This window comes from Simochromis diagramma, unplaced genomic scaffold, assembly GCF_900408965.1.
Source record: "Simochromis diagramma unplaced genomic scaffold, fSimDia1.1 OVJJ01000677.1, whole genome shotgun sequence".
Lineage (NCBI taxonomy): Eukaryota > Metazoa > Chordata > Actinopteri > Cichliformes > Cichlidae > Simochromis > Simochromis diagramma.
Window position 1 is genome coordinate 60,141 of NW_024387457.1, and position 25,671 is coordinate 85,811.

General features: G+C 43.4%; 1 long non-coding RNA gene across 1 annotated transcript; it reads left to right on the plus strand.

Moving 5' to 3' along the window:
* Nucleotides 1-1,563: 1,563 nt before the first annotated feature.
* LOC120722848 lies at nt 1,564-14,739 on the plus strand. Its single transcript, XR_005693621.1, has 3 exons — nt 1,564-1,974; nt 12,981-13,090; nt 14,689-14,739. It is a non-coding gene; the product is annotated as an uncharacterized LOC120722848 (long non-coding RNA).
* Nucleotides 14,740-25,671: the final 10,932 nt, after the last annotated feature.

Here is a 25,671-nt window from a genome sequence, read left to right on the forward strand (position 1 = left end):
GACTTCAGGAGACATCCCTCAACTCTGCTCCCCCTCACCATATCAGACAGCCCTGTGTCAACTGTGAAGACCTTCAAGTTCCTGGGTACAACCATCTCCCAGGACCTGAAGTGGGAGACCAACATCAACTCCATCCTCAAAAAGACCCAGCAGAGGATGTATTTCCTGAGACAACTGGGGAAGTACAGTCTTCCACAGGAGCTGCTGATCCAGTTCTACACTGCGGTCATTGAGTCGGTCCTGTGCTCCTCCATCACAGTCTGGTATGGAGCAGCCACTAAACAGGACAGGAGCAGACTGCAGCGGACTGTACGGGTAGCAGAAAGGATCATCGGCACCCCCCTGCCCTCCATCCAGGATCTGTACCTCTCAAGAACCAGGAAACGGGCAGGGAAAATCATCACAGACCCCTCACACCCTGCACACAGACTTTTTGATCTGCTGCCCTCTGGCAGACGGTACAGAAGCCTGCAGACCAGGACCACCCGACACAGGAACAGTTTCTTTCCCCTCGCCATCTCACTTCTTAACAGTTGACCTGTCACACTGCTCCCACTGCCAGACTGCAACTGCACCTTATGTACATTTTGTAGTATTCATTCCACCTCATTCATTTCTGTATTTTATGTATATAAGTTTAGATTCGTTATTTATAGTTGATTTACACAGCTTTGTGTATGTATGTGTAATGTGTATATATAGACACGTGTGTGTGTGTGTGTGAGATTTACATTGCTGTGCTTGAGAGCCACCATCTACCGGAACCAAATTCCCTGTATGTGTCTGCACATATACTTGGCCAATAAACACGATTCTGATTCTGATTCTGATAAACAAATCAGCTCCGTAGTCAAGGGATCTTTTTATCATCTACGGATTTTAGCTAAAGTCAAGTCCTACCTGTGCAGGAACGATCTAGAAAGGGTGGTCCATGCTTTTATTACATCACGGCTGGACTACTGTAACTCCCTTTATGCTGGTTTAGATCGTTCCTGTCTGCATCGCCTCCAACTGGTGCAGAACGCTGCTGCTCGCATGCTGACCGGTTCCAAAAAGAGAGACCACATCACTCCGGTCCTCTGCTCTCTCCACTGGCTCCCAGTCGCTTTTAGGATTGATTTTAAAATTTTACTGCTGGTTTTTAAGGTTCTTAACGGTACTGCACCTCCCTACCTGGCAGAGCTTCTTAGCATTTACCGCCCCAGGAGATCTTTGAGGTCAGCAGACCTGATGCTTTTAGATGTTCCCAGGTAGAGATTAAAGACTAGGGGAGAGAGGGCTTTTGCTGTGGCTGCACCCAGACTGTGGAACAGTTTACCTCCTCACATCAGATTCTCCACAAGCCTAGGAACTTTTAAAACTGCTCTTAAAACTCACCTCTTCTCATTAGCTTTTAGCAAGGTTTAACTTACTGTATTAACTTATTGTTTTATCAGTGAGGTGTTTCATGTACTTGTGTTTTATTGTATTTTATATTTGTATTTTATTGTACAGCACTTTGGTCAGCCTTGGTTGTTTTTAAATGTGCTTTATAAATAAACTTGACTTGACTTAGCAAATCTCCTTCCCACGATGACGTTTCCATCGAGGGCAAGAAAAAGAGCTTAGGAAAAGGAGATAGGCGCTACTTTTGAAATAACACCCCACGTGGTTACGTTGGTCTGCTTAGTCACGTGACCGCACAGCAACAAATCACAGCAAAGCCGGAAAAGGAGGCGGAGCAAAGTGTGTGTGCAGGAGAAGAGTCGAGCAGAGAGAGCTGCTTTTTCATGAAACGGGAGTAAAGTAGTAAACTTACAGGAACATATACCACTACCAACGTTGGGATTAATTTCTGCATCGATCTGCACACCCTTGTCTCCTGGATCGTAGCCGAGATCAGCGTGAACCACGTGGGTCTCTGCTCCCTCATCTGTTTCTTAAGACTTTCAGCTTCATCACGGAGTTTCTCTCGGTTTGTGGGCTCATATAAAGGTAAGCACCGAGCCAACTTTAATGTGGGTTCAGTTTATGGTGTTGCTGTTAAGAATAATAGATTGCTTGGTATACACTGGAGTTAGACAGTCTGTAGAGTTTGGGATTGTCTGCAACATTATAATCTGGCGGTTGCTATGGGATAAGAATACATACAGAAAAATAGTCTTTGAATATGAACAAAGGGTGCAGGGCAGGAGAAGAGCCAACCCCCAGGACAGGAAGCCACAGGTACAAGCGTGGGGGAGGGCAATCAGCTAGAATATTTTTATTATTTTCTTCAAACTTTATTGAAATTGCAAAATGAACAGCCAGTCATTCCAGTTCAGCCTAAATAGTAGACATACAAGGCAAACAAAAGCGCAATCAGCTAGAATCCGGTTGTTCAGTCTGACGTCACTAGCCGTGTCTGGGTCTAAACTCCGCTGCAGGTCCATATATCAAACGGTCACTATGGCATTACTGAGAGTTGAAAAACTGTCTAAAGTCTTTCATCTTTAATAAAATGATCAGCGTTCTCCTCTACCAGGTGTAACAATTGAGTTTAACATCCAGGCATCCATGAAAACGGAATTTATGACATTTAACGGAGTTAGAAGTTAGCAGCGAGTTAGCTCGCTAGCTTCTATCTAAATACAATATAGCATGTCCTGACTGCGGGGTTTTGGAAACAAATTAAAACGTACAGCTCTGTTATCACTTCCAACATAAATGAAGACAGAAAACTAAACAGCAGTGACGTTTGTAGGGTTACTGAAGTTGGGCTAGCTGGTATATAATGTGATATATGCCAGAGGAACAACCTCCTTCTAAACGTCAGTAAGACAAAGGAGCTGATAGTGGACTTCAGCACTAAGCAGGAGAGGAACTACCAGACCCCCGTCATCAACGAGTGCCCAGTGGAGAGAGTGGACAGCTTCAAATACCTCGGAGTTCACATCACGCAGGACCTGTCATGGTCCTGTCACATCAACACCGTGGTGAAAAAGGCCCGACAGCGTCTCTACCACCTCAGACGCTTGAGAGACTTCCAACTGCCCTCCAAGGTGCTCAGGAACTTTTACTCGTGCACCATAGAGAGCATCCTGGTGGGAAACATCTTAACCTGGTTCGGGAACAGCACCATGCAGGACAGACGAGCTCTACAGAGGGTTGTGCGGTCAGCTGAACGCACCATCCGCTCCGAGCTCCCTGACCTGCACTCAATCTACAGCAGGCGGTGCTGGACCAAGGCCAGGAAGATCGTGAAGGACCTCAGCCATCCCAACAACAGACTGTTCTCTCTGTTGAGGTCAGGAAAGCGATTCCGCTCCCTGAAGACCAACACAGAGAGACTGAGGAGGAGCTTCTTCCCGCAGGCGATATGGTCTCTCAATCACACCACCACACAGTACTGACCCACACATATGGTTCTTACACACACACTGGACTTTCTGGACTTTGTTTTTGCACAACACTGGTCACTATATTCTTCATTTCCGGTTAATACTTGTACAGCTGCTGTTATTGTGTATATATTTATTTATATTTAGATTTCATCATACATTCTTATATAGTTCTATATTGTGTATTGTGTATTTTGTTGTACAGTTATTTTATTTTCAACTTTAATTTATATATTTTATCTTATTCTTCCCAGTTAAATTTACCCTTCATTCTAATTTGTGTTGTACAGTTATTTCATTTTTAACCTTAATTTATATTTTATTCCTTCCTAGTTAAATTTACCCTTTTTAATTTTTCATATTTATTTCCTATCTTATTCATAGCCTTTTCTTTTTTTGTTTTCTTTAGGTCACGAGCAGTTGTCCAAGCATTTCACTACATATCGTACTGTGTATGACTGTGTACGTGACAAATAAATTTGAATTTAAATTTGATTTTGAATTTGAATATAATGATGTGCTACGTGACCGCTAGCGACACAGCTATGTTAGCATAATATAAACAAGCTAACTTTTTTTCCACTCGATAAAAGTTAACGTGAGTGTTCTCGTGGTCAGGAACAAATGTAATCGCATGGCAGGATGCTGTAAAAGGACCAAACTTCAGCCAGGAGAGCAACTGAGATAATCCATCCACAATACGAGGTTAGTCATTCATATACTGCTGCATGGGCTGGGCTGTAGTTACATCCTAAGGTTTTAAAAACTGAGCTTAAATAAATGATTAGCGGTAATAAAAGCCGAGGGAGGTCAACAGTGATCGCTGACTGTTTTAGGAGCTTTTTGAGATCAAATAGAAGAAAATACATAACATTAAACATGTTAACAACACAAAAGCTATATTAAACGCAGACTACTTTAGACCCGGAAGTAGGATTCGTCGCGTCATCACTGAACAACCGGATAGGACTTCATAGGGCTTTGGAGTTGACGTCATGCCGCAAAGCATTGTGGGAGCGCAGCGCCATTTTCGGGGTCCACGAATCTAAACAAACACACTGTATTGGAACGACGACTACAAGAAAGATGCTTAAAAGCAGCTCAAAAGAGAATGGACTGTATAGAGACCGATTGCGTCCAGAGGCAAAGCAGCGGTACTTGCAGAAAATAGCTGCATTGGAAATTTGGACCTGTATGAAATACGGCCGTGGAGTGGAAACCCTGAAGACCAACCGCTACTGACGTAGCCTGACATATTTCCGTACCTTGTCTGTGGAGTCAGCGCGTACAAGTCGTCATTCAAACAAAGGTAAGTCAGCTCGAGTACTGCGAGTGAAACGCGTTTGATTTCCCTGCAAACATTCAGATTAGTGCAGCATAAATTCATTCATGAGGGGAAATTACAGTGAGAACACGTGGAGGCTGTTAGGTGGATAACATAGTGAGTTCAGTGCATTGATGTGACATTGTCCTGAAGGATTGTTATTCTTTATGGTTAAAGAAATTGCACTATTCATATTTATTATAAATAATCCTAATTATACATCTTGCTTCCATGTTTATATTCTGTGTCACTAAAAATACATTTTATTTTAGTTTTATACATTGATTAATGACCTGCAGAATCTCCTTATCATATTAAGTGATTCATAATTGTCACTTTATGCTTTCTCCATCTCTAAAGTGATGACATCCTTGCATTACATACTTTAGGTTCATTTTCTGCAGGCAGGTTTCTGACAGAGAACAGGCAGATTTAGAATATAACATGCAGCGTTCTATAGATGGACACATAAAGAAATGAAAAATTACATGTATGTGCTAACTTTCTAAACACTTTGTTACATTTATGATAAAGTAGATAAAACACATTTATGTCGGCCTTGGCTCATAGTTCTTGTCTTTAAATGAACTTTGTCTGTGTGTGTTTCACTGCACTCTCAAAGACTGAATGAACCAGCATTGCAGCCATGGGTCACTGTGAGCATCACAGGGAAGGTTGAAGTTGCCCACTGCACCTGTATGGCCGGAGTCGCAGAGACCTGCAGCCATGTCGCTGCTCTTCTGTTTAATGTAGAAGCAACAGTGTTGATCTACGGCACAACGACTGTTGCAGATGAACCTGCATACTGGGTTTTGCTGGGTAATATGACCAAGATACAGCCAGAGGGTGGCCATAAGATGGACTTCTCCTCTTCAGCTGCCCAAAAAAAGGCTCTTGATCAAAACATAAACAGACCATCTGTAGTGTGAGGGAAAAGGAGCCGTCCTCAAAACAGAAAAATCCCACCTGCTACTGTGGAGGAGTTGTCACTGCTATTGGATACTTTGCTGGAACACAGTAAAGCTGTAGGTTGTGGGAATGAACCATAATGTTTTATCTAGGGGTCTAGATTTATGCCTGTAGTGCACTGCCGTGTAAATAATTTGCATTTACTGAATATGTACTGACTGAGTCCCACTGTTCAAAAGTTGAATAAAGAAACAAACTAATTTTTGCCTCTTTTTTTTTTTTTTATTAAAACCACCTTATAGAACATCACATCAGTTACAATGTAGAATCCATGTCATTTATAGTTTACAAATGACAAAATGTTTACACAAAATCATGAGTGTTTACATGATATCACCCACTACTAACATTACTGTATTTACTGTATCTTTTGAAAAAATACAGCAATTTTAACAGCACAAGACTTAAGAATATTTAACAGGAGCAGGTTTCATTTTTCCCTGGTTTTATTATCACACTGTTAGAATAGAATAGATTCGATATCTTCAGCGTCCTCGATCGACAGTCCCACCAGACACATGACTCTCCAGTTCTGCCACCCGTCCATCGTGTATCCGGCAGGGAAAGTCCCTCCAGGGCACTCGGGCTCTCCCGAGCCCAGACTTCTCGTTGAGAAAAGGGTGTGAATAGCATTCAGAGACCATTTAATCAAATCCATAATTCTCTTTTAGGTTTTAGAGAACGACCGTGTGAGTCTATTCCAGGGAAAGTAATGCACACGAAACAGACAAGGACATAGAGGCTAAGCAGGGAAGATAAGGGTGAGGAGGAGAGGAGAAAAGTGCGACCGCCTTCGCTGAGAGCCAAAGAAGAAAAATGATTTTATAGTTTACAAATGACAAAATGTTTTCACAAAACCATGAGTGTTTACATGATATCACTCACTACTAACATTACTTTATTTACTGTATCTTTTGAAAAAATACAGCAATTTTAACAGCACAAGACTTAAGAATATTTAACAGGAGCAGGTTTCATTTTTCCCTGGTTTTATTATCACACTGTTCACCAAAACGCAGCAAACCTTCACCATCTTATCCAGAAGGGTCACCTCTTCACCCTCACATGGAAGAAGTAATCTGATTGGCATGGTGGTTTGTTTGAAGCAGGTCCCTTATGTAGCGCTGGAACCCAGTCACGATGTGTTTCACCCATTTAATAGGCTGGTTTGCTGCAATAATGCCAAATAATTAGCAACTCTATTAATAGCAGGTAGTTCTGCAAAATCACTCAGTAGGATGTTTCTTCTAATTTGCTATGACCTCAGAGCGCATAGAAAATAAAACTAATAGGCTATAAAGATTGATATGAACATATTTATAACTTACCGGAATGAAAATGTCTGGAGCACCAACAGATATTTGGAGATGGAAGAGAACTGCACGTCAGCTCGTCTCACAGCTGCTCTCCAGGCTAGACGCCTTCGTTTGCTAACATCGATACACGAGCTGCCTCGTGTTGCTTCCAGGTTGGGAAAGAATGAAAAGATAAACCATTTTCAACCTTATTCTCTTGCCGGTTGTGTGATCGAACATTGCAGCCGACCACACAGCAAATATGAACCATGGCTGTTGTGTGTGACTTCGCTCCCTTTTCACTTGCGCTAGACTCCAAAATGGCGGATCGGGCCAAAATCCTTTCCACGCCCACCCACATGACATCACGCTCCAAAGCCCTATAGGATGATCTCCAGATGCACCTGTATTTTATTTTCTTCCAGCGCAAATACAGACGTCCGATTCTTCACCTGGGGCCCGTTCTTCGTACGTCGCTTACTACATCCAAGATCAAATGACACATCCAAGACCAAATCATCGCGCTAACCGTGAGCTCGCTAATCCGGTTCTCCGAACACACCTGCTGTTGACGATTAGTACAGCTGGATGAAGTAATGTGAGATCACTGGGTGGCTTAACAGGGGCTACGCATCGATAGTAGAAACATTGATCGGCAACCCTCTGATTGGTCGACGAAAATGTCGAAGGAGCGCGCTCGGTATTTTTCGGCAGCAGAGCAAGAACTCTTGAGTGAGGGATTTCAGGAGTTTCAGAGTTTAATCAGAACGCAAGGGAACACTGCAAAGGCTGCAAAAGCAAGGAGAGAGGGCTGGCAGAAAGTTGCTGACAAATTAAACTCGTAAGTAATTTAATAATAATAATAATGGATTTGTATAGCGGTTTTCAAGGCACCCAAAGCGCATGACAATGCCACTATTTAGTCACTCTCACATTCACACACTGATGGAAGCAGCTACGGTTGTAGCCACAGCTGCCCTGGGGCAGACTGACAGAAGCCAGGCTGCCATATTGCGCCATCGCCCCCTCTGGCCATCACCAGTAGGCGGTAGGGTAGATTTATCATATCACACTATATTATCCAATATTATATTACGTTATATTATATTATAATATGTTATATTATATCCCCTTACACATTAGAGCCACAACAGGACCCACTAGAACATGGGAACAAGTAAAAGTGAAATATAAGAATATTCTGCAGAATGGTAATATATACCATTACCTTCACCCTCCACATCCTCTCGAGCTCTTCTCTGAGCCCTTGGTATTTCTCCAGCTTCTCGTGTTCCTTCTTCCTGATATTGCTGTCATTCGGAACCGCTACATCGATCACTACGGCCGTCTTCTTCTGTTTGTCTACCACCACTATGTCCGGTTGGTTAGCCACCACCATTTTGTCCGTCTGTATCTGGAAGTCCCACAGGATCTTAGCTCAGTCATTCTCCACCACCCTTGGGGGCATCTCCCATTTTGACCTCGGGACTTCCAGGTTATACTCGGCACAGATGTTCCTGTACACTATGCCGGCCACTTGGTTATGGCGTTCCATGTATGCCTTGCCTGCTAGCATCTTGCACCCTGCTGTTATGTGCTGGATTGTCTCTGGGGCATCTTTACACAGCCTGCACCTGGGGTCTTGCCTGGTGTGATAGACCCCAGCCTCTATGGATCTTGTACTCAGAGCTTGTTCTTGTGCTGCCATGATTAGTGCCTCTGTGCTGTCTTTCAGTCCAGCTTTGTCCAGCCACTGGTAGGATTTCTGGATATCAGCCACCTCCTCTATCTGCCGGTGGTACATACCGTGCAGGGGCCTGTCCTTCCATGATGGTTCCTCGTCTCCCTCCTCTTTCTTGGGTTTCTGCTGCCTGAGGTATTCACTGAGCACTCGGTCAGTTGGGGCCATCTTCCCAATGTATTCTTGGATGTTCCTTGTCTCATCCTGGACTGTGGTGCTGACACTCACCAGTCCCCGGCCCCCTTCCTTCCGCTTAGCGTACAGCCTCAGGGTGCTGGACTTGGGGTGAAACCCTCCATGCATGGTAAGGAGCTTTCTTGTCTATGTCAGTGGCTTCTATCTCCCCTTTGGCCAGCCTATTACCCCAGCAGGGTACCTGATCACGGGCAGGGCGTACGTGTTGATGGCCCGGATCTTGTTCTTACCATTCAGCTGACTCCTCAGGACTTGCCTGACCCTCTGCAGGTACTTGGTGGTTGCAGCCTTTCTAGCGGCCTCTTCATGGTTCCCATTTGCCTGCGGGATCCCCAGGTACTTGTAACTGTCCTCTATGTCTGCAATGTTGCCTTCTGGTAGTTCAATCCCCTCAGTTCTGACTACCTTCCCTCTCTTTGTTACCATCCGACTACACTTCTCCAGTCCGAACGACATTCCAATGTCATTGCTGTATAGCCTGGTAGTGTGGATCAGTGAATCGATGTCTCGTTGCAGAACAGCAGTGGGGACAGAGCATCTCCTTGGTAGATCCCGCACTTGATGGTGACTTGTGCTATGGGCTTGGAGTTGGCCTCTAGTGTTGTACGCCACATCCCCATTGAGTTCCTGATGAAGGCTCTTAGGGTCCCGTTGATCTTGTACAATTCTAGGCATTCCAGTATCCAGCTGTGGGGCATTGAGTCATAGGCCTTCTTGTAATCAATCCAGGCAGTGCACAGGTTGGTCAGTCTGGTCTTGCAGTCTCGGCTGACTGTTCTGTCTACCAGTAGCTGGTGTTTTGCGCCTCTGGTATTCTTGCCAATTCCTTTCTGTGTCCCACTCATGTATTGACCCATGTGCCTGTTCATCTTAGCCGATATGATGCCTGACAGGAGCTTCCATGTAGTACTGAGGCAGGTTATTGGAGTGAACCGGTCCCTTCTTGGGGTCCTTGGGGATCAGGACCATCCGACCTTCGGTTAGCCATTCCGGGTGTCTCTCATTAACTAGCAGCTGGTTCATTTGTGCTGACATGTGCAGACGCTCGTGGAGTGCAGTCAGCTTCTTTAGCCAGTAGGCGTGAACCATGTCGGGCCCTGGTGCTGTCCAACTCTTCATACTGGAGACCCTTTCTTGGATATCTGCCACTGTGATGGTTACTGGACCCTGTTCAGGGAGGTCGCTGTGGTCTGCCCTCAGATCCACTAGCCACTGAGCATTGCCGTTATGGGTTGCGTCCTTCTCGCATATGCTCTTCCAGTATTGCTCCGTCTCCAGCCTTGGTGGTGCTGTTCTCTTATTATTATTGTTCCCTTGCCACTGAGAGTACACCTTTGCTGGTTCTGTGGAGAACAGCTGGTTTATTCTCCTGCCTTCTATCTCTCTGGTGTACCTCCTCAAGCGGCTGGCCAAGGCTGTGAGTCTTTGCTTGGCAGTTTCCAAGGCCTCAGGTATGGACAGCTTGCTGTATTTCTTATGCACCTTCTTTGTCGCACCTTTCTGCAACTCCGTTAGTCGGCTAACCTCCCTCCGTGTAGATCAGCTTGTTAGTGTCGGTAATCGTGGTTGTAGGTATTGTCCGTAGTGCTGCATTAACATCATCTAGCAGACCTTCTGAGGGTACTTCACGTAATCTTGGTAACCGGCTACGGGGGATCCAGGTTTCAAGCTTGGCCATTATCCTATTTTGCAGGTCAGTTCCTCTCGCACTCAACGATCCTTCTCCTATCGCACTTGGGGCTATGTACCCAATCTCGGGTGGGGGTGATGATATCTCCCCCCTGACCTGGCGTCCTGACTCCTCCTTGCCGTAGCATTTATGTTGTACCTCCTCAATCTCTAGCTGTGAGAGCAGTCCCTTCTTTCGAATGTTGGAACACTGAGCTACTAGTTGTTTCGCCGTCATTGTGGATGTTGGGTATCGAAGAATCCATAGGTCCGTCATCCTATTCATGTAGCCCCTTCCGCCGGGGTTACTTGCATAGTAGCATTCCAACAACGCCCTGTTTTCGTCTCTTGCCCACCGATGCCTTCTTGTTCCAGTAGCCCACTTTTCGTCAGGGTGCCCTGGTTCCTCAACACCTGACGCGGACCTTGTTGATCCGGGCGACGTCCGAGCCGGCATGCCTTCATATTTATCTGTCTCGCTCATGTCTGCAGTAGGCTCGCTTAGCAAAAGGGGTCTAGCCTTAGAACCCTTACTGGATACAGACGCCCCAGGCAGGAATCGAACTTGCGATCCTGGGTTCCAAAGGCGTGTAGTCTAACCACTACGCTATCCAGCTGCTACAACAGCTGCTATATATATATATATATAGAGGTGTGTGTGTGTGTATATGTATGTGTGTATATATACATATATACAGTGGGGCAAAAAAGTATTTAGTCAGCCACCGATTGTGCAAGTTCCCCCCCTTAAAATGATGACAGAGGTCAGTAATTTGCACCAGAGGTACACTTCAACTGTGAGAGACAGAATGTGAAAAAAAAATCCATGAATTCACATGGTAGGATTTGTAAAGAATTTATTCGTAGATCAGGGTGGAAAATAAGTATTTGGTCACCTCAAACAAGGAAAATCTCTGGCTCCCACAGACCTGTAACGTCTTCTGTAAGAAGCTTTTCTGTCCCCCACTCGTTACCTGTATGAATGGAACCTCTTTGAACTCATCATCTGTATAAAAGACACCTGTCCACAGCCTCAAACAGTCAGACTCCAAAATCCGCCATGGCCAAGACCAAAGAGCTTTCAAAGGACACCAGGAAAAGTATTGTAGACCTGCACCAGACTGGGAAAAGTGAATCTACAATAGGCAAGCAGCTTGGTGTGAAAAAATCAACTGTGGGAGCAATCATCAGAAAATGGAAGACATACAAGACCACTGATAATCTCCCTCGATCTGGGGCTCCACGCAAGATCTCATCCCGTGGGGTCAAAATGATCATGAGAACGGTGAGCAAAGATCCCAGAACCACACGGGGGGACCTGGTGAATGACCTGCAGAGAGCTGGGACCAAAGTAACAAAGGTCACCATCAGTAACACACTACAACGGCAGGGAATCAAATCCCGCAGTGCCAGACGTGTTCCGCTGCTGAAGCCAGTGCATGTCCAGGCCCGTCTGAAGTTTGCCAGAGAGCACATGGATGATACAGCAGAGGATTGGGAGAATGTCATGTGGTCAGATGAAACCAAAGTAGAACTTTTTGGTATAAACTCAACTCGTCGTGTTTGGAGGAAGAAGAATACTGAGTTGCATCCCAAGAACACCATACCTACTGTGAAGCATGGGGGTGGAAACATCATGCTATGGGGCTGTTTTTCTGCCAAGGGGACAGGACGACTGATCCGTGTTAAGGACAGAATGAATGGGGCCATGTATCGTGAGATTTTGAGCCAAAACCTCCTTCCATCAGTGAGAACTTTGAAGATGAAACGAGGCTGGGTCTTCCAACATGACAATGATCCAAAACACACCGCCCGGGCAACAAAGGAGTGGCTCCGTAAGAAGCATTTGAAAGTCCTGGAGTGGCCTAGCCAGTCTCCAGACCTCAACCCCATAGAAAATCTGTGGCGGGAGTTGAAAGTCCGTGTTGCTCGGCGACAGCCCCAAAACATCACTGCTCTCGAGAAGATCTGCATGGAGGAATGGGCCAAAATACCAGCTACTGTGTGTGCAAACCTGGTAAAGACCTATAGTAAACGTTTGACCTCTGTTATTGCCAACAAAGGTTATGTTACAAAGTATTGACTTGTATTTTTGTTATTGACCCAATACTTATTTTCCACCCTGATTTACGAATAAATTCTTTACAAATCCTACCATGTGGATTCATGGATTTTTTTTCCACATTCTGTCTCTCACAGTTGAAGTGTACCTCTGGTGCAAATTACTGACCTCTGTCATCATTTTAGGTGGGGGAACTTGCACAATCGGTGGCTGACTAAATACTTTTTTGCCCCACTGTATATATATATATATATATACATATATATATATATGTATGTGTATATATGTGTGTATATATATATATGTATATATGTATGTATTTATTTTTTTATTTTTTTACAAATCCTGCTGTGTGTGTGTCCCCCAGGTGATTAACAGGAGGAGAAGAGTCTGGTGGTGCAACGGAGGAACAATTTCATCCATTTGGACTCAGCTCAGCCACTACAGAGGAAACAATCAATGACTTCAACACAAAAGGTGAGAAAAATATCACATTTACAATTAGGGATGCACTGATACCGATACTGGTATCGGGTATCGGGGCCGATACTGTAAAATGTGTGTTTACTCATACTTGTAAAAGTTAAGCGATACCATGAACCGATAATAATGTAGCCCGGATGGGAATTTGGGAGTAGATACTCATAATTCCCATGGACTTAAACGCCACGGTAACATAAGGTGTTCACAGTTGATGTTATGTGATGTAACTGTACCCAGAATGTAATTTGCCCTGTAATATGTCACAAGGTAAATACAGGTAACTAGAGCAATCAAACTGTTATGTTAATCATAAAGTATTATTTTATGGTATGTAACTCTGAATGAAGTTTAAATATTGTTCAGAGTTCTAATTTTCTGGAGGCCCGTGAAGGTAGCATAAAACAGGACCTGTGTATCTGTCGCAATGGAGGAGGAGAAGAGAACGGCATAGAGAGATGCACGAGGTTAGCTGAACCAAAGTGAGAGACTTGGCTAGTTTTACTGAGGTTAACTAGCACAAAAGAGTGTGTGACTAGAAAGCTAACCGTGTGAGAGCTTCGCAACAGAGTGTGGGTGAAGTGACTTTTTGTTTCAATGGTTGCACCACCGTGGAGTGGATTTAGTGTGGGACTGGTGAACGGCGACCTACCGAGCAACGGAACTGTAAGTCAGACTTTTGTGCTCTTACTGGGGAGAAGAGGATTTTTCTCCATCGTCTGGCGTGAGCAGCAAACAGGCCTGCAACAAGTGTGAATGTGAGTGTGTGTGGGGCCCATGTGTGAATATTGTGTATTTAGTGGATTTATATAACGTGTTTTGGAGTGTATATTAGTGAGTCACTTACCAAAAGGTGATAACATAAGTTGGGTTGTGTAATATAATTTGAAAGGGAATTATTTCATTTATACAGTACAGTGTATTTCATTTGGTTAAGGAATTGGAATATTATTTGAATTTAAAAAAGGGAAGTGTTGTGATGTGTTCAGTAAACGTTTCGTTTGTGTTAAAGAGTTGTCTGGGGTCGTTTCTTTACTACTGGTTAAGTTTAACTTGTGTGTGGTTGAAGTATCGGTTTTTGTACTCAGTATCTGCAAGTACTCAGATCCAAGTATCGGTATCGTATCGGTTTGGAAAAATGGGTATCGTTGCATCCCTAGTTACAATATTACTGAAACTGTGTGCACAGCTGGTGTGTTTTTAAAAACATGTTAACAGCAGCTTTATCTTTTGGATCCTGGGCTACTCCATATATACAGAATCTACATTCACAACCAAAAACCACAGAAGTTAGAAGGAAATACAAAGATCATATTTTATAAGCACACATTGAAACAACAATATCATCAGTTGAACTTGAAATTTCTTATGCGTAAAAGATTTTCTCTGCTGATCAATATTTCTTCAATAATGTCATTTTCATTACAACTCTCATTGTAGCACATCATTGTAATGTGATACTGCCACCAGAAGGTGGTGGAAACACACCAACAATATGTTTGTTGACATGTTTGATTCCACCAATGGAGGGAGTTTCAGTTTGTTCCACAACTGCATTTCACTCACTGCCTCTGTTTGTATCTCTGTCACTGCAGGACCAACATGGAGCGAGAAGTCAGCGCTCTCAGGAGGCCGACAAACCTCACAGAAGAAAAGGAGAGAAAACCTACAGCTGTGATGAGTGTGGAAAGTCTTTTACCCTCGCTGGAAGCTTAAAAACTCACCAACTCATCCACAGTGGAGTTAAACCTTACTGCTGTGACTTGTGTGGAAAGTCTTTTACCCAGGCTGGACACTTGAAAAAACACCAACTCATCCACAGTGGAGTTAAACCTTACAGCTGTGATGAGTGTGGAAAGTCTTTTACCCAGGCTGGACACCTAAAAACACACCAAGTCATCCACAGTGGAGTTAAACCTTACAGCTGTGACTTGTGTGGAACGTCTTTTACCCAGGCTGGAACCTTAAAAACACACCAACTCATGCACAGTGGATTTAAACCTTACAGCTGTAACTTGTGTGGAAAGCCTTTTACCCAAGCTGGACACTTGAAAGAACACCAACTCATCCACAGTGGATTTAAACCTTACAGCTGTGACTTGTGTGGAAAGTCTTTTACCCAGGCTGGAGACTTAAAAAGACACCAAGTCATCCACAGTGGAGTTAAACCTTACAGCTGTGACTTGTGTGGAAAGTCTTTTACCCAGGCTGGACACCTAAAAACACACCAAGTCATCCACAGTGGAGTTAAACCTTACAGCTGTGACTTGTGTGGAAAGTCTTTTACCCAGTCTGGAAGCTTAAAAAATCACCAACTGATCCACAGTGGAGTTAAACCTTACAGCTGTGACTTGTGTGGAAAGTCTTTTACCCAGGCTGGAGACTTAAAAAGACACCAAGTCATCCACAGTGGATTTAAACCTTACAGCTGTGACTTGTGTGGAAAGTCTTTTACCCAGGCTGGACACCTAAAAACACACCAAGTCATCCACAGTGGAGTTAAACCTTACAGCTGTGACTTGTGTGGAAAGTCTTTTACCCAGTCTGGAACCTTAAAAAATCACCAACTGATCCACAGTTGATTTAAACCTTACAGCTGTGACTTGTGTGGAAAGTCTTTTACCCAGGCTGGACACCTAAAAACACACCAAGTCATCCACAGTGGAGTTAAACCTTACAGCTGTGACTTGTGTGGAAAGCCTTTTACCCAGTCTGGAACCTTAAAAAAACACCAACTCATCCACAGTTGATTTAAAGCACACAACTGTGAGTTGTGTGGTAAGGCTTTTGCTCTAAATAGCGACTTACAGAGGCATCTAGTTACCCACTCTGGAATTAACGTGTACAGCTGCGACTTTTGTGGAAAAAGTTTCAAATGAAGATGAAGTGGAAAAATGAAGAAGTAACCTGAGTTTTATAGTGTAAACAGTAAAATGTAATTGGACGTTGGCAGAGATGCTTTTTATTTCAGGCGACGTTCAGGATAAAAACGTTGAAGGAATTCCCTGATTTACAATGTCTTTGTTTAGAAGTGGAGCGAAGCACACTGATCCATTTCTCAACCCTGTCGTCACTGTGGTGGTGGGAAAGCGTTTCTATTTGACCTTTGTAGAAAAACCTCCAATCACGAACGGGACCTAAAAGCACATCAACGTAGACACACTGGAGACAAAATGAACTACTGCAAAGAATGTGGGAGAGGCTTCCACACACCAAATACTATAAAAATACATGACCTCTTCCACAGTGTGGTCAAAAAGCACATCTGTGACCAGTGTGGGTCATCCTTCACCACTGCATGAGAGACACCATACAAGTGCAGACACTGTGACAAAAGCTTCTCACAATCAGGTCATCGTAACAAACATGAACGTACACACATGGAAGTGAACTTCAGCTGTGACCAGTGTGACAAGAGCTTCAGGAATCTCAATTCATACTCCGAACACAAACGATCCCACGCTGTAAATAAACTGTTTCACTGTTACCAATGTGCAAAAACATTCACTTCATTATCTGCTCTGTGCAAACATCAGCCTGATCATGCAGGACTGAAATCACTGGATCAGAATGACTCTAATGAGAGAGAAAGATCCTCTTCTGGTTTCAGGGTCAGACTTAAAAACCTTGAGATCAGGCTCCACAGAGTTCAGATGGAATCTCCTGTAAAGAGTGTCAGCTGATGCCACACTTGGATCTGATGAGGTAGCTCTGATTTCTGGGGCTGCAGTGAATAATCCTGAATGTTACATTTAGGAAGCTGCATGTATAGATATGCATATCAAGTTTATTATTTTTCCTTTGAGGGATTTTAATTCTCTAAAATGTTGTCCCTGTTACATTTTAATCTTTGTTCCCTTAGGACACAGTAGTGTTTAGTAGTTGTACTTGTTACTGTATTATTAAAGTTATAGGAATGTCTTTTTTACCAAACTAATAATGTATCAGAATTGCAGATATGGATATATATTTCAATTTCTTTCATTTGAACTTTCTTAGTGTTTCCAAAATTAACTTTTTTTTTATGTATTCATTTAATGTGTTACCTCTGTTAAATTTCAATTCTTCATTCATATTTAACCTTTTGCTGTTGTAAAATCTTCTCTTAAATCGTTTTCTCCCAAAACTGCAAATATTTTCACAGCAGTTGCTCTTAAAACCTCCAAAATGAACTAAATCTGTCCACCAGCTTTGAAACAACACCTGCTGTGACTTTATGTCCAGAAAAAAAGAAACTCAAGCTGAACTGGTTTTGGGCTGTACTTCCATGTAATGCCAGTTTGTACAAGAAGATGGAGCAGTGAGTCAGTGTAACCTTTATTCAATTAGGCAAAGAACACAATCTTATTCACAGTGGCAGCAAAGAAATGTTGAAAGTTAAAAACAGCAGCACACATCAGAACCATTTTAAAGATCACAGGTGACTACTTTTACTTAATTCAAATTCTGTTAAACCGCTATTTTTTTGCTCCTCCTTTCACTTTAGTGTATTTAGTCCTTGAAGTCCACATGTTGTTTTTTTAATGAATTTTGATCCACATGTTCTGCAGCTGTTTTCTTGTTGATTTGAAGTTTGTATTATGAAATCCTGATAATGTTAAAGTGTTAGTTATATTTGATGAAGTCTGTGTAGAGTTTATCTTATTAAACAGTTTGGTGTGAAAAATAAAGAAATGGTCTCAGAACAAGTAGTTTGACCCATTATTTCCGATTCAAACTAATTTAACTGTTTTCAGTGGTACATGTGGAGGTTTATCACAGGAGGCGACTTGGCTGTTCTCCACTCACACTGAAGAAGGATCCTGCAGCTAATTAAAAACTCTTAAAATGATCTTGAGGGAAAATATGTTTGATTTTTCTTAAAAACATGCTGTTGGCATGAAGCTTTGAGACAGTGTTTTTAAGAGTCATTGTGGTTAACATCTCACACATTCCAATAAAGCAGATGTTCCCGCATTGCAACAGCGGTTTGCATTTGCAATGCAGGATCGTGCTGCTGCTCGTCTACAGGACTCTCGTGGAGCACCACGTTGAAACTTTGTAACTCTCTCTGCAAAATACAATATATAAATACCAATGCTGGGCAATTAATTATATAGTTACTTCTTCAAAAATGTTACTGAGTAGATTTTGCAGCTGTTTACCTAAAAATGCTGCTAAGGGATTCTTTTTAAACAAACATTTCAAACTATTTACAGAACAATCAGGTGTTCTGCATCAAATCTGATGCCACACAAATTATTTGTGCCTCTCCAAAAAATAATTTCTGTCCACTATGAGATAAAGGAGAACATCAAAAGCCTGATACCTGCAGGCCTGACAACAGGAGATGTATCACTCCTGTAACATTTAGCAGCCGCCTCATTGTTCTGACACACACAACAAAACTATTGACTACACTACACACTAACTATACAAGATTTGCGCTAAACGTTGCAAATCTCTCACATCTCAAAACACTGCCGTCACTCCTAAATTTTCCTCTTCTTAACAACTTCCGTTTCTTAACAACCAAATGCCATGTTTTGATTGGTCGGCATGGTACATTTTTTGACCAATGGGAAAGGGTGGGGTGTTTTGGTTTTGTCTTTGCTCACAGGCGGAGAGTGCTTTATAACGTTTTCTTTATAAAATGCCGTTTTTACCATTTCTTCCCCCAGTAAATGTAAACAACAATATTCTGGAAGAAAACCAAACATTGGATTTTTTTTTAATCACAACTCTTTTTTTTTTTATGTGGCCTATCAACACAATTTGAAAACTGGTATAAAGTCCACTCTTTTTACGTCACTTGTTCCATCTGTCCTGCTCACATCTCCAATGGTTGTACACGTTGTCATTAACGTGGCTTCACTCCACATTAGCCACGCCACTTTGCTAGCTAAAACACCGGTTTCGGCACATAAGGACGCTGTCATAGCCTGTCAACGACGTTGATTAGCTGCGCATATACGAATTTGAATCACATGATTGGCTGGACTATGGGATGAGGTGCCATTGTTCTAATCCCATACTGGAGCAGCCAGTCACTTACTGACTAACACTGCAAAACAGAATTGTTAACATATTTACTTTAATTTCAATTCCGGTTAGAATTTTATTTTATGTGCAACACAGATTTTTTCTGCACAGACACCGTGCCAGCAGTGCGCAATTGAGCACACGCGCAGTTTAGAGGGAACATTGGTGATGATTATCAGAAAGTGAACAAGGTCTCATGGTTTGATGCTTGTCCAATGCCTGAGTTGACCTGGACTGGTTAAGCACTGCTTGTCTTATTTTATGATGCTGGATTTAACCAACGCTTACTGGCAGATTCCCTTGTCTGCAGAGTCCAAAGACAAAAACGGCCTTCTCCACTCTGTATGGTTCGTACCAATTTGTCACACTTCCGTTTGGCTTATTTGAAGCCTCGGCCATTTTTCAGCACCTCATGGAGCGGTACCCGCTTCCTCAAATTGCATATGCTGTTTTCTACCTGGATGATGTTGTTGTGGTACCCCTGTGAGGTACTACACAGTTAAACGGTTAAAGGAAACCTCAGAAGAATGGCAGCTAATTCCCTTTTTGCAGCATGCAGCCAACGAGGTATTTATTGATTTATCGTTGATGAGAGATTTTTTAGTTTTGTGATTATGCTTAGTTGTAGCTTCATTTAAAGGAAGAAGAGCTTGTGAATTGGAACCAACACAGGAAGAGAGATTGAAGCCATATGTGTAGAGGAATGCAGTGACATACGATACCATACCTCCTGTTTTAACAGACAAGCTGGCGCTCTCTCTCTCTCTCTCTCTCTCTCTCTCTCTCCTTTTATGGGAATGTCTGAATTTCTATACATACAAAGTTACCTCCTTTTTCAGCAGATAAGCGAAAGGTTTTGTCCTTCTAAGGAAAAATTATCAGTTCCATACATGCCACTCCTACTGCTGTGGAAACTTGCTTTAAGTATAAATAAAGGATGTTCTGAATGCCCTGGGCGGTTTTTCTGTGTCACATCGGTTGAGCAGTGACCGCCCATGCGCATGTAAAAAATAGATATCTGAGTTGTAAGTTTCTTTGCCTTCTAACAATTTTCTCCTCACAATCGTGTTTGTTGTACAGTGTTATTTTTAGTGCTGTGTCTTACGCCGAGTTTTATTTTGTTAATGCTGTATAGTTTTCACGGTAGCTTTGAAGAGGAAGCACACAGCCCCACTCCCCCCCATCATCCTGACTGACACCCCCATCACCTCTGTGGACTCATTCCGCTTCCTGGGTACCACCATCACCCAGGACCTGAAGTGGGAGCCCACCATCACCTCCGTCATCAAGAAAGCCCAGCAGAGGATGTACTTCCTGAGGCAGCTGAAGAAATTCAACCTGCCAACACGGACGATGATGCAGTTCTACACTGCAATCATCGAGTCCATCCTCACCTCCTCCATCACTGTGTGGTACGCTGGAGCCACTATCAGGGACAAACAGAGACTGCAGCGTGTTGTGCGCTCTGCTGAGAAGGTGATTGGCTGCAAACTCCCATCTCTGCAGGACCTGTACACCTCCAGGACACTGCGGCGTGCAGCCCGGATCTCAGCTGACCCTTCTCACCCTGGACACAGTCTGTTTGACCTGCTCCCCTCAGGCAGGAGGCTCCGGTCCATTCGCACCAGAACCTCTCGCCATAAGAACAGTTTCTTCCCCTCTGCTGTTGGACACATGAACAATAAACGTACGACTGTTCCCACCACTAACACATGACCCTACGCTGTGTCACTGCATCATTTCATGTTTGGCACTGATCACCACCTGCACTCATGTATATATCTTTCTACGTAGCACTCATAATTCTTATTCTCATGTATATATCTCATGTATATCTCATGCACATATCTTTCTTTCTACATAGCACTTTAATTCTTATTGTTTGCACTGAAGCACCGCAGCAATTTCCTAATGTTGTAAACCTCAACATCTGGCAATAAACCCCATTCTGATTCTGATTCTGATTCTGAAGAGAAGTCTTCAAATAAACCAGTGACAGAAAACCACTTGCGTCTGCCTGTGCTTCGAGGGAATTATACTCATGTAGCTATGATGATGTTTGCTAGTTCACCTTACATGCATTAATGTAATAACATGGTTAGCGTACTCAACGTGAATTACACACGAACAACATTAAGCTACTCACGCAGAGAAGAATGGTTGCTGCTGCCATCTTCGTCCGTCATTATTTCTGCTACACTGGCAGGGCTAGGGGCCAGGACTCTGCTCTTCGTGTTTTTGGGGGATGTTGCTAATTCCGGGTTTGATAACAGGCACCACACCTGCAGTAGATGTACACGGTGTGAGGTCTCAGCAAGCTATCCAATACGGCGCATTTCTCGGCTTTTAAAAAAACGCTATGCGTCACCAGGCATTTCATCAGATTTGAGGTGTTACCTCCTTTGACAGTATTGCAGTATCTGATTAAAGCACTTGTAGCAGGCTGCTGAGTTTGCATCTTTTGCTGTGAAGTACAGCCAGACTTTTGACCGCTTCGCCCTGGGCATTTTTAATCTGTAGCTCTGATCTAAAAGAACGTACGTACCTGGGCCCGCCTACTATCCTCGGAAACGTAAAATGATTGGCTAGAATATAAAGTGTATCACAGCTCAGGAAAAAAAAGCACCGAAATAAAGCACCGAAATGTGCGCAGCTTTTCGGTCTGGTTACTACCGTTTATGTCAGAACCGGTGCCATCATGGCACCGGATACAGGTATCCATCCCTAGTCATATATTTACTGTTTTGCTGTTTTTAATGGAGACCGGGGGTTCCATTATCTGGTTGGTATTGTTAGTGATTAATTGTTGGATTGGGAATTTAAAATAGTGTAATAAAGAAAAAACACTTTAGTTCTTATGGAGTCTTTTATTGGGTTTATGTGACATACAACTAAAATGACAGCTTGTAAAGGTGAAGAGACAGTGGGACTGGCCATCCTACATGTGTCACAGAAGAGCCAAGGTTAAAGCTGTTTACAGTTAATCATTTGTGAGTAACCTAAATAAGGTACTCACCTGTCCTGGTTGCTTCTTGCAGGATGTGGAGCATAAGAGTGAAAGCAGCTTAATCACCTGTTTAAGGGCTCTTGGAGCAGACCAGTGTGCGAGGTTAGGGAGTATGGATAAAGAGGGTTTTAATTTATATAGTAATGGGTGAAGCTTATGTTATTGGTTTGTTTATAGTACGTGTTGGAAATATGTATATGTTTGTGATGTGCTTTAATGTTATTGCATGTTTGTGTGTGTGGAGGGTTATGTTTTCATTTTGATTAGTTAACCCCCATACTTGGGCTATTCCGGAAGAGTATAAAAGTGGTAAATGGCCTGCATTTGTATAGCACTTTTCTAGTCCATAGGACCCCAAAGCGCTTTACACTACATTCAGTCATTCACCCATTCACACACAGGTGATGGCAAGCTACATTGTAGCCACAGCTGCCCTGGGGCGCACTGACAGAGGCAAGGCTGCCGGACACAGGCGCCATCGGGCCCTCTGATCACCACCAGTAGGCAAACATGGGGTTAGTATCTTGCCCAAGGATATTTGGCATGCAGCCAGGAGGCAGCCTGGGATCGAACCACCGACCTTCTGATTAGTGACTGACCTGCTCTGCCACCTGAGCTACAGCCACCCCAAAAGGAAGCCATTTTGTTTAGTTATAGTTAGTGTTCTTGTGCTCCTATCATGTTCCTTCATTAATAAAGTGCCAATCCATGGATGTCTTTTACTCCAGTCTTGCGTCATATTATTGGACAGAACCTATGACCGCCGGCCAAAACTGACACTGTTATTGAACTGTTTAGCCAGTAAGACACTGTAGAAGACAATGTGATGTGTTTATTGATATGAGTAACTAAAGTAACTGTTATGAAAGAAGATGTTAATTAGAGAAAATGAACCAGTAAAGAGACTATATTTCACTGAGGATATAAGTAAATGTAATTGATGTGAATGAGGAACCTGCTGAATTATATAATGAAAGCTCATGGTAGTGTTTATATAGCATTTGTTTGTGTGAAATAAATCAGACTCAGACACAATCTGGAGGAATACAGAGACACATGGTGTCTTCCTTACTCCGCTCTTCACCTGCTTTTACAGGTAACATATTTGTCATCATGGTCTTCATCCTTGGGACCCGTAACAAATCTTGGGGGCTCGTCCAGGATTGTCGACACCTTGCAGTTGAGACTGATCCAAAAATGACATCTGGGACCAGGACGGGAGCTGATGCGAGCTGAAAGTTGGAGCCGAGACTGATCCATGGTTGCTAAGACGGTGGGTCCAGCGGGCCTGGGTCAGCAAGAGGTCGACGCAGAGAAGGCTTCCCTGATGCAGAGATAGTTCGTGGAGTGCTCAGGATATTAAGGCCTGGAACTTTTAAAGATATGTTAATCAATAAAGACGATTTGACTGTACTTGAACTGAAGGGGTTTCTCCATGCCCACCTGAGAGAGAAAAATAGTACAGAACTCTTTCAAGAATTAATGTGTGCCAGAAAAGATGAAAGTGAGACACCACAGCAGTTCCTCTACCGGGTGACAGGGTTGAAGCAGTGGGTCCTCTTCATATGGGACCCAACCTAACCTTAACAGTAGCAAACCAAGTCTCCCCTCGCCAGTCACATCAGAAGTAGTTAACCAGCTGCAGGGTGAGGCACTCGCTACGTCTGGTGTTATGGCACCCCACACTAAACGTGGGGCAGTTGCTAAGCTAATCAGTAAGAAAGCTCTCATACATTGCAATTTGAATGGCTTAGCAGTGAAAGCAGTACTTGACACATGTGCTCAAGTTTGCATCATAAGTAAACATTGGAAAGACTGATACTTGCCTGACTTAGTCATGCAACCTCTGTCTGAACTCATCAAGGAAATTGATGAGTTGAAAGTTTGCGCAGTCAACGGGGAAACCATATCATTTGATGGCTGGGTACCCATCATGATCAACTTACCGGGGGGTGAAGACCCCAGCCTCTCCGTCAGTACTCCTGGTCCTCGTCAGTACCTTGCCTATGGACAAACCATTGATCGGTTTCAATGTCTTGGAACAGATCACTGAGGAGCAACTAGAGCAGTTGATACCTACTCTTGTTACCTTGCTGTGTAATGCCATCTGTCTTCCCCCTGAGAATGGTGAGGTGGTCGTAAGCTTCATTCAGACAGTAGAGCCAAACATTACACAAGGGTGCTTGAGGACAGTTTAAAGGGATGTGATTATCCCTGCTGAACAGGTCACCTGGTTAAAGTGCCCCGTTCCATCAACCATGAATCCGCTTGATTGTTTAGTGCTGTTTGAGGCTGATGAGGGCAACCAGGCCCTAAAGCGGTTCGATGTCTTGACGGGATTAGTTGAAATACAGAATCCAGCTAACCCATACATCACCATTGCTCTAAGTAATGACACCAAACATGATATGACCTTGACAAGCAAGATGGCCCTGGGCACCTTACAGCCAGTTGAACGTATTGTGGAAGTTGAGGCCTCAAACGAGTGCCCACCTGCAATAACAGTTCGCAAGATAATGGTGGAGTCAGCTGGACCTCTCCCACTGTCGTGGTATCCGCCAGTGAATCTTGATCATTTGGAAGAGGAACAAAAAGAGATTGTCCAGAGAATGTTGTTTGATGAGTGCAGGGTCTTTGCGTGGGATGGGAACGATATTGGTTCTAATCCTGATCTGAAAATGGTGATAAACCTAAAGGATGACATACCAGTGAAGAGAGCATATACCTCTGTCTTGTAGACGGGGATACAACGTCCTCCCACGGATTACTATCCTATTCCTGTCTAAACGGCCCATCTGTGTCTCCTAAAGGATGACATACCAGTGCAGAGAGCATATACCTCCTTTGTGCGGTCTTGTAGATGGGAATACAACTTCCTCCCATGGATTCCTATCCTATTCCTGTCTAAACGGCCCATCTGTGTCTCTGTTCCTGTCCGTGATGTGGCCTCCCATGAATTACGCACCGTCTGTGTGGGCCTGGATCCTTATGTCATCGATTCACAGAGAGTTGGGGAATGGCTTTCAACTCTCTGTGAATGGTACTCATGGCCATTGATCAGTGTGCTTTGGTCAGTGGTTGTTCTCAATGCTCATGAGAATTTGTATATTAATGATCAAGGAACTGACCTCCCAGATCATTGTTATTTCAGTGGGCTGGTTTCAGTCATTATGCAAATGTACTGTTTATAAGATTGGGGAATCCTGCAGTCAACTGAGACTGAAGAAGTCACATGGATGAGTGACAAAACGTTTCTCCCACTGAAAACGTTACATCCAGTGGTGGTACAGGCCAGGTACTCGGAGCGACACAGAGACAAGGATCTGGTATTAATTGCAGGTACATTGGGAAAAGTGATAGAAAAGATCAAAAATGGATCAGGAAATTGAATTTCTAAAATGTTAATATTTGTCAGAGCCAAATCAAAAAATTCATCTAAGTGCTGCTCATATCTACCTGTAGCTGGAGGAGAGGTGACATTCACTGGCCCTGAAACAGTGTCCTGTTTTGAGTCAGGTATCTCTGCTGCACCATCCACTGTGTTAAATAA